Here is an 8890-nt window from a genome sequence, read left to right as displayed (position 1 = left end):
GACTACGCCACCTAGGGTGGGGGAAGACAACCTAGGAGTGAAATTACCCCCCAAATTAGTAAACCAGGACATAGGTTCGGAGCACTCTTAGGCGAGAGTCAAGTTCGTGTTTATTCTCTTCTCACAAATACAATAGTAATACAGATCAATAAAATATACATCAGGTCATTGAGGTCAGGTGAGTTCGGATGTGCAAATGTACAGTGGTGATGCAAAGGGACAAATACTAATACATGACAAAATACAATATGGATGAATTATATTACAGACAATATTGCACTGATCCCTATTAGACGCCCACAGGCGGGTCGTTATGTGGAGCAATATGGCCACAGGCCACACACACACCACGCGCACACACGCACGGCACCTGTGCGAGAGAGGAAGGGAGGCTACACTCAATCGTACGAACCGCCCCCAATACGGGGGAGACAGGGCAATGGTATCACTCTTAAAGGGGGGGGGAAAGCTAGGCTTAGGCTAACCAATAGCAGCACGGTTGAAAAGGGATAGTTAAAGACTAGGGAAAAGGTCACACAAAATAAACACACACAATAAAGATAGTACTCACACAAAATAAAAAGAAAACACACATCTACTACTACTACACGCAGCAAAATAGTAATAGTCACCCAAGTGCACACAGCAATGGAAAAGTGAGGGAATCCACCACCCGAAGACCGGCGCGCTATGGCAACTCCATACCTATCCAGGGAGGAGAGAAGAGAGAAAGACACTCAATAGCGAGAATGACACATACTAATGCATTACACAATTTGCATACACAGTGATGACTACATGCAACTTAACTTTTGCATAGCGAGAGAGGGGAGAACTAGACCGCCGTAGGTTGACTGAAGGGGTGTACACTTGCCTCCGGTGCCGTGCCTAGATGACAATCACACACGCATACAGACGCACAGACACACACGCCCTCACAACACACACAGGTAACTAGACCTGCGCAGTGCGCAGCGAGGAGGCTGGCGTCCCAAGAAACGGACCAGAAAATAAAAATAATTAAACCAAACAAAAGCAGGACGAGCAGGTGGAGCCAGTCGGAACCGGCGCAGAGTGTGACGGCAACAAAACAGCAACCTCCGAGGAGTGTAGCTAGCAATCCCCCTGTAACAGACAGGTACCCATTACTCACTAGCCTAGAGGTAATTGGTGACAGCGACAATCAAGAGGAAGAAATGAATACTTACAGCGTCAGAGAGGCACCGCTAACCTGATCATAGATCCGTAGTTCGGAACAATCGCAATTTGGACCACACACTGAGGAGAGTGAGGGTAGACTTAGTAACTAAGGTCATCGTTACCATCGGAGGAACAACATCAACGTAGCATAGGCCAGCTTACCATCCACTGACTGCAGTCAGGAACCCAGGTGCCAACCACTGTGGCTACTCCAAGACCGGCATAGGCACCACAAATCAGGCCTGCCACAGGGCACAGATGATGGGGCAACACACCAACCAGAGGTACACACCGGTGCAGTATAGGCAGCGCGAAGTGAACGCCAGTTCACAGCAGAGTGCAGTTCCACGCAAGAATGGCTGAAGGTACCAAATCTACCGGATAATGATCACGGCTAGCAGCAGCTCACACGCCAGCCGGCGTCCTTTGCCGGCAAAACAACAGCGGGGCGGAAAGAGACCCACGTCACGTCCAAAAACTACATTTATCAACATAAAAGTCCTGCCAGTAATGGGCCAGCCAATCACAGACAAAGGACCAAAATCAGTCAGATTGAGGGGTGTAGACCAATCTGTCACATTTACCCCCACCTTTTGTGTCGGCGCCTCGACGACAAACCGATTCAAATCATGGGTTCCCCACTGCAAGGAATCCCAGGGAACTAACCAACCTAGACAGGCCTTAGTGTGGCTAAAAGAGAGGGGAAAACGCCAGTGGGCCCAACCTCTGGTACAGAGGGGACCCAGTTACAATGACACATGGTGACCCGGCAGTCCAACTGCCGCTATCCAACCAAAGGAGACCCAGCGGTCCAACTACCACCATCCAATTGACGCAAGGCCAACTGACCCAGCCTCTGGTACAGAGGGGACCCAGTGACAAAGCAAGAGATGGGGACCTGGCAGTCTAACCGCCGCTATCCAAATAGTACAATATCAATGGACCCAGCCTCTGGTACAGAGGGGACCCAGTTGCAATGACGCATGACGACCCGGCAGTCCAACTGCCGCTATCCAACCAAAGGAGACCCAGCGGTCCAACTACCACCATCCAAATGACGCAAGGCCAACTGACCCCGCCTCTGGTACAGAGGGGACCCAGTGACAAAGCAAGAGATGGGGACCTGGCAGTCTAACCGCCGCTATCCAAATAGTACAATATCAATGGACCCAGACTCTGGTACAGAGGGGACCCAGTTGCAATGACGCATGACGACCCGGCAGTCCAACTGCGGCTATCCAACTAAAGGAGACCCGGCAGTCTAGCTGCCGCGATCACAAAATGACACGCCAGTGGACCCAGCCTCTGGTACAGAGGGGAATCAGTGAGCGTAAAACGTGGAGACCCGGCAGCCTAACTGCCGCTATCCACAACACATGACCAGTGAATCCAGCCTCTGGTACAGAGGGGACCCAGTAACAGTAAGACAAGGAGGCCCGGCAGTCTAGCTGCCGCCATCACAAAATGACACGCCAGTGGACCCAGCCTCTGGTACAGAGGGGAACCAGTGAGCGTAAAACGTGGAGACCCGGCAGCCTAACTGCCGCTCTCCAATCCAATGCTATATACAATGCTCCCCCAACCCCGCCGTGCTAGCCGGCCAAAGGTGCTCGCCGCTATCCCATAACCAAGCAATCAAGTGTCGCAGTTGCTGCATTTCCTCCTCCGTCTCAACGATGCCACCGATACCAAAAACAATCCCCTATCTGAGGGCAGACTCGAATGGCTAATGGGAAGTTGCTTTTTTGTTGCCAACCCTACCCCCGGAACCGCACCGGCCCACGCTCCTCGCTCCTGATGAAAGAGAAACAAACAAACAGTCAAATTAACAGCATCACCACTCAATGCACATAACACTTGCAAAACTCTGCCTTAAGAGTGCTCTCCTGCCGAAATCTACGCCAGTTGTAACAGTGGCACGTTTACAGTTAATTAAATTCAACTCAGCTCTTGCACGACTACGCCACCTAGGGTGGGGGAAGACAACCTAGGAGTGAAATTACCCCCCAAATTAGTAAACCAGGACACAGGTTCGGAGCACTCTTAGGCGAGAGTCAAGTTCGTGTTTATTCTCTTCTCACAAATACAATAGTAATACAGATCAATAAAATATACATCAGGTCATTGAGGTCAGGTGAGTTCGGATGTGCAAATGTACAGTGGTGATGCAAAGGGACAAATACTAATACATGACAAAATACAATATGGATGAATTATATTACAGACAATATTGCACTGATCCCTATTAGACGCCCACAGGCGGGTCGTTATGTGGAGCAATATGGCCACAGGCCACACACACACCACGCGCACACACGCACGGCACCTGTGCGAGAGAGGAAGGGAGGCTACACTCAATCGTACGAACCGCCCCCAATACGGGGGAGACAGGGCAATGGTGTCACTCTTAAAGGGGGGGAAAAGCTAGGCTTAGGCTAACCAATAGCAGCACGGTTGAAAAGGGATAGTTAAAGACTAGGGAAAAGGTCACACAAAATAAACACACACAATAAAGATAGTACTCACACAAAATAAAAAGAAAACACACATCTACTACTACTACACGCAGCAAAATAGTAATAGTCACCCAAGTGCACACAGCAATGGAAAAGTGAGGGAATCCACCACCCGAAGACCGGCGCGCTATGGCAACTCCATACCTATCCAGGGAGGAGAGAAGAGAGAAAGACACTCAATAGCGAGAATGACACATACTAATGCATTACACAATTTGCATACACAGTGATGACTACATGCAACTTAACTTTTGCATAGCGAGAGAGGGGAGAACTAGACCGCCGTAGGTTGACTGAAGGGGGTGTACACTTGCCTCCGGTGCCGTGCCTAGATGACAATCACACACGCATACAGACGCACAGACACACACGCCCTCACAACACACACAGGTAACTAGACCTGCGCAGTGCGCAGCGAGGAGGCTGGCGTCCCAAGAAACGGACCAGAAAATAAAAATAATTAAACCAAACAAAAGCAGGACGAGCAGGTGGAGCCAGTCGGAACCGGCGCAGAGTGTGACGGCAACAAAACAGCAACCTCCGAGGAGTGTAGCTAGCAATCCCCCTGTAACAGACAGGTACCCATTACTCACTAGCCTAGAGGTAATTGGTGACAGCGACAATCAAGAGGAAGAAATGAATACTTACAGCGTCAGAGAGGCACCGCTAACCTGATCATAGATCCGTAGTTCGGAACAATCGCAATTTGGACCACACACTGAGGAGAGTGAGGGTAGACTTAGTAACTAAGGTCATCGTTACCATCGGAGGAACAACATCAACGTAGCATAGGCCAGCTTACCATCCACTGACTGCAGTCAGGAACCCAGGTGCCAACCACTGTGGCTACTCCAAGACCGGCATAGGCACCACAAATCAGGCCTGCCACAGGGCACAGATGATGGGGCAACACACCAACCAGAGGTACACACCGGTGCAGTATAGGCAGCGCGAAGTGAACGCCAGTTCACAGCAGAGTGCAGTTCCACGCAAGAATGGCTGAAGGTACCAAATCTACCGGATAATGATCACGGCTAGCAGCAGCTCACACGCCAGCCGGCGTCCTTTGCCGGCAAAACAACAGCGGGGCGGAAAGAGACCCACGTCACGTCCAAAAACTACATTTATCAACATAAAAGTCCTGCCAGTAATGGGCCAGCCAATCACAGACAAAGGACCAAAATCAGTCAGATTGAGGGGTGTAGACCAATCTGTCACACATGGTCACACACGAGTGAACACGAGTAAAAACACATACAGTCTTGCAATGTGCAACAATTTTCCACAACCATTATGTATCGCAGACAGTGACATACACAGCAGTAGAAACGCTCACAGCTTCAGTGTTGCCTCACAAAAACAATGCCATAAACCTACAGGTAATATTTACAACTTTTTTGTTTTTTGTTTGTTTCATTATTTTTCAGAAAAAGAGGAAAAACTCATAAAGATAGATTATTCAGTGCTGCATCCTCCAGACAAATAGGCCTCTGATCCCGGCACCCCCACTGTCTGTGATCAGAGACATGGCTGTTTTGAAATTCAGATCTGCAGGTAATGTTTTCAAATTAGGATGCACTTTAGAAAAGGTTAGTGATGGGGTGACGGTACACATTGTGCTTGTCTGGGTGTTTTTTGATGATGCTAGCTCTTTTTCCCCCGTTTCACAGAGACATCTTGCTCCGCTACCTGAAATAAAAGGCAGACCACCCCCTGATGAGGGTGAGAGCTGTTGTGCTACCTTTCTCTGTGTGAAATGAGAAGCCAGTCTCAAACAGAATCCATCTCTCCCTAAATTGCACATAATGGCTTTGTTTGTGTCTCGGGCTATGTGCGTCATTGAAGGCCGTCTGGCCAATTGGACATGAACTTAAAAATAGATAAATCAAGCCAGGAAAATACATTTATAGTATTGTAGCAAAATGCATCCGAATTAAGTTGTGGAACTGTTACATTGACAGGCCTCCCTCAGGATATACAGCTGGGGACTGCTGTGTACATCTTTTAAAATCAATATGGCAAAAACTGTCACAAGCTGCTTGCCTTTACAGGTGAATACAAATTGCCAACTATTGCGTACTAGAGAGAGAGAGAGAAATAGAGAAAGAAGGAAGATATTTGTATTGGGGACCAAATTACTTAAGCTAAAAAGACAGCCATTGTGCCTAAAGTAGTACTACTGTAATATCTGGGTCTAGTGCAGAAGATGTGACGATACCCATTGTATATCCAGCTTATTACTATTCCACCATACAAGTCTATGACACACATTTCGATGTAGGCCAACCAGATTTGACAGGCACTAGGGACATGGCAAAGAGAAGTCAGGACTTAAAACTGAACTTGCTAAGCTGTTAAGTAGATACTAAATTAGTAGCTAACTTGTGTATCATGACAGCTAGCACATGGAGTAAACTACTGCTTGGAGTAAGCTGGGCTCTGAGGTAGTGGTGACTTTGAAAGTGAGTGGGCTCCTATCTGTATCTGAAAACACCTGAAAGGGTGGAGTTGAAGTACAGCTGGAGTAAATCCATGTGTCCCTACATTACCTCAGCAGGCTCAAGTAACACACAGCGCTAGTCTACTTCAGAGTGTGATTCCACCCATTATCTAAACTTGTGGTATGTGGTAAAAAAATGCCATGGCTTTAGAATCTGACATCGCCCACACTAATAACATAGTTTTATCTGCATACCGATTGAATTTCGTTTCATTTCGAGGTGTCATTTGTAACATATTTGGATGAGAAAGTATTGGTTTCTCCCGCAAAGTCACCACTAGAAATGTCAACTCCCTTACAAAAAAAATCAGTGCAGCTTCCTTTACGGTACCCTTGTGCCTTTCAAAGTCACCACTTGAAATGTCAATTCCTTTTTAAAAAAAAAAAATCAGTGCAGCTTCCTTAACTTCCTGGTGCCTTGCTTCCTAATGGGAAGCTGTGTGCCACGCAGGTTCGCATCCACAGTGTAGCATGGTGAACAGAAAACGTGAAATCATGTTTTGTACCGCACAGTGTAACACAATTTCCCTTGGCTGCACGTGTGTTTTGGTAATGCACTAAAATAAATGATCTAGTTCTGCCAGATTTTTTCACAAGCATGTCTTATAATTGTGGGATTTCAACAATATGGATTCGAACCTGTGTGGCACATATGTGACGGAGGTCGTCTTGTACTTGCTTGTCCCCCTCGGGGATCGAACCTCGTCAACTATAGCAGTCCGGCAATGGGAGACACAGTACGATATAGCTGGACCTAGATACCAGTCCCTCAGTCCAACGGCACACTGTATGACAGTATATCCACAGTACGTCCACAGAACGTGTCCGTTATCAGTCCGTAACGGTTAGAGTGCATGAAAACAAATCATGCCTTGCACACAGGAACGCGGTGTAAGCGCAGCGCATGTCCGTCCCGACCGGACATGTCCGCGTTGCTCCTTGAAAATAGAACTCGAATCTATTTTCCTGTGCGGACGTCCGCGTTCAATGCCCGGCTCCCATTTGAAAATGAATGGCTGCTGCCCGAAGATAGAACGTGGACGTTGACTGTGCAGTGTGAAAGGCAGCCCGCGAACCTCTCGGACTCACACTGCTCACGGAGACGTCAAGGAAACCTGCCGTCTGTGTGTGCATGTACCGTGAGGCTTTGGGAGGGAGGTTTACCAAAGTTCCCCGCCAACTCTGCTCCAACTCCTCACTCCCATCCGGGTCACGGCACCACTGTGACGGAGGTCATCTTGCACCCGCTCGTCCCCCTCTGGGATTGAACCTGCAACCTCCTCAACTACACAGTACGATACCGCTGGACCAAGAGCTGGTCGCCCAGCTCAATGGCATCGACACTGTATGAGGCTTTGGGAGGGAGGTTTACTATCGTTCCACACCAACTCTGCTAGTTAGCCTCCTTTACACGTAGCATATATTACGAGTGTGTATCTCATTTTGCTACCGTAATGGAAACCACACCTTTTTTTAGGCACTTGAAAGTTTGAGTGGTCACTGTGTGAGAGTAACCAACAGTTTCTATTCCAAATATTTTACAAATTACACTTCAAAATCAAACAAAATCCAATCGGTATGCAGATAAAACTATATTATTAGTGTGGACGGTGTCAGATTCTAAAGCCATGGCTTTTTTTCCACAAAGAAATGACAAGGAGGTGTTCGCCGAGGAAACAGCTGAGACACGACTCAGCAAAAACTTAGGCAGTCATCCAATCAGAAGGGCTATTCATGCTTTATCTCTTGTTGCTTCCATGCTCACGCACTGTAGTGAGGAGAAAGTAAGTAGCGGTGTGGACTCAGGAAAGTAGTCACTTTACTGTGGGCTTCGAGAAACACACATATTTCGGTTTGAAGAGAGTAGATACATGTACTCATTGAATAAATGTGCAAAATCATGGTAACCAAGGAAGTAGTTCCAGAAACCAACCCCAGGCCAGAAAATTGGCATTTGTCAATAAGTGGGACTGACTGAAATACATTTCTAAGAAACATACTGACAACCGGCCAAACTTTATCTCACCTCACTGAAATACAGTAATTTACAGATAGTAAGCCACAATTCACAGTTAAGATGACAAAAACAAAACAAGGTCAAAGTTCAGCAAAGCTTTAATGTAAACTACTAAACACAGAAAACTACTTATGGTGCCACCACTGCTTGCAGCTATGTTACTTTATGAATATGTGCATATTAAAGTGTACCTCCGGGATTTTGGACACCAGACCTCATTTCCGAGTCAGCCAGGGTGTAAACAATGTGTCCAGAACGTTTTTTTCACATTCCATGCAGTCCTTGTGAATTCTCATATCCATGTTGCTAAGCTAGCGCAAGTGAACGGCAATTGGTAGCCTGCCCCCAAAAATAGTCTTATCCCGTTTAAACAACATCCAAAACAAAACCGTTATTATGCCATACTGCAAGTGTAAATGTTTGTCTTAGTAGAATTAAGTTTGAAATTAAACCAAGCTTGCACTGCGTGGATTTTGCCATGTTGAGAGACTATTTTCTCGGGGTCGGCGGAATTTTACTTTGCTCTCTTCAGTTGTGATGTAGCCCACCCACCCACTTCAGGGAGCCTCAAGAGACATTGCAAATCAAGGCTAGTTCTACAACTGCTTTCGGATCGAATAGTGGATTAAAACCCAACGACATCGCACCATGGTACAT

The 8890-nt window shown here is 47.2% G+C and overlaps 2 long non-coding RNA genes across 2 annotated transcripts; both read right to left on the bottom strand.

Annotated features, from left to right (window-relative positions):
- Positions 1-888: 888 nt before the first annotated feature.
- Positions 889-2362, bottom strand: LOC134440082 (uncharacterized). Its single transcript, XR_010032902.1, has 3 exons — positions 1363-2362; positions 1209-1278; positions 889-1125 (listed from the first exon to the last, which is right to left on the bottom strand). It is a non-coding gene; the product is annotated as an uncharacterized LOC134440082 (long non-coding RNA).
- An 869-nt stretch (positions 2363-3231) lies between these two features.
- Positions 3232-4916, bottom strand: LOC134439647 (uncharacterized). The gene is made up of 3 exons (XR_010032809.1): positions 4519-4916; positions 4365-4434; positions 3232-4281 (listed from the first exon to the last, which is right to left on the bottom strand). It is a non-coding gene; the product is annotated as an uncharacterized LOC134439647 (long non-coding RNA).
- Between the last annotated feature and the right edge of the window lie 3974 nt (positions 4917-8890).

This window comes from Engraulis encrasicolus, chromosome 23 (assembly GCF_034702125.1).
Source record: "Engraulis encrasicolus isolate BLACKSEA-1 chromosome 23, IST_EnEncr_1.0, whole genome shotgun sequence".
In the NCBI taxonomy this organism is placed as follows: Eukaryota; Metazoa; Chordata; class Actinopteri; order Clupeiformes; family Engraulidae; genus Engraulis; species Engraulis encrasicolus.
Note: the sequence above shows the minus strand (reverse complement) of the source record. Positions and strands in the feature narration are given on the sequence as shown.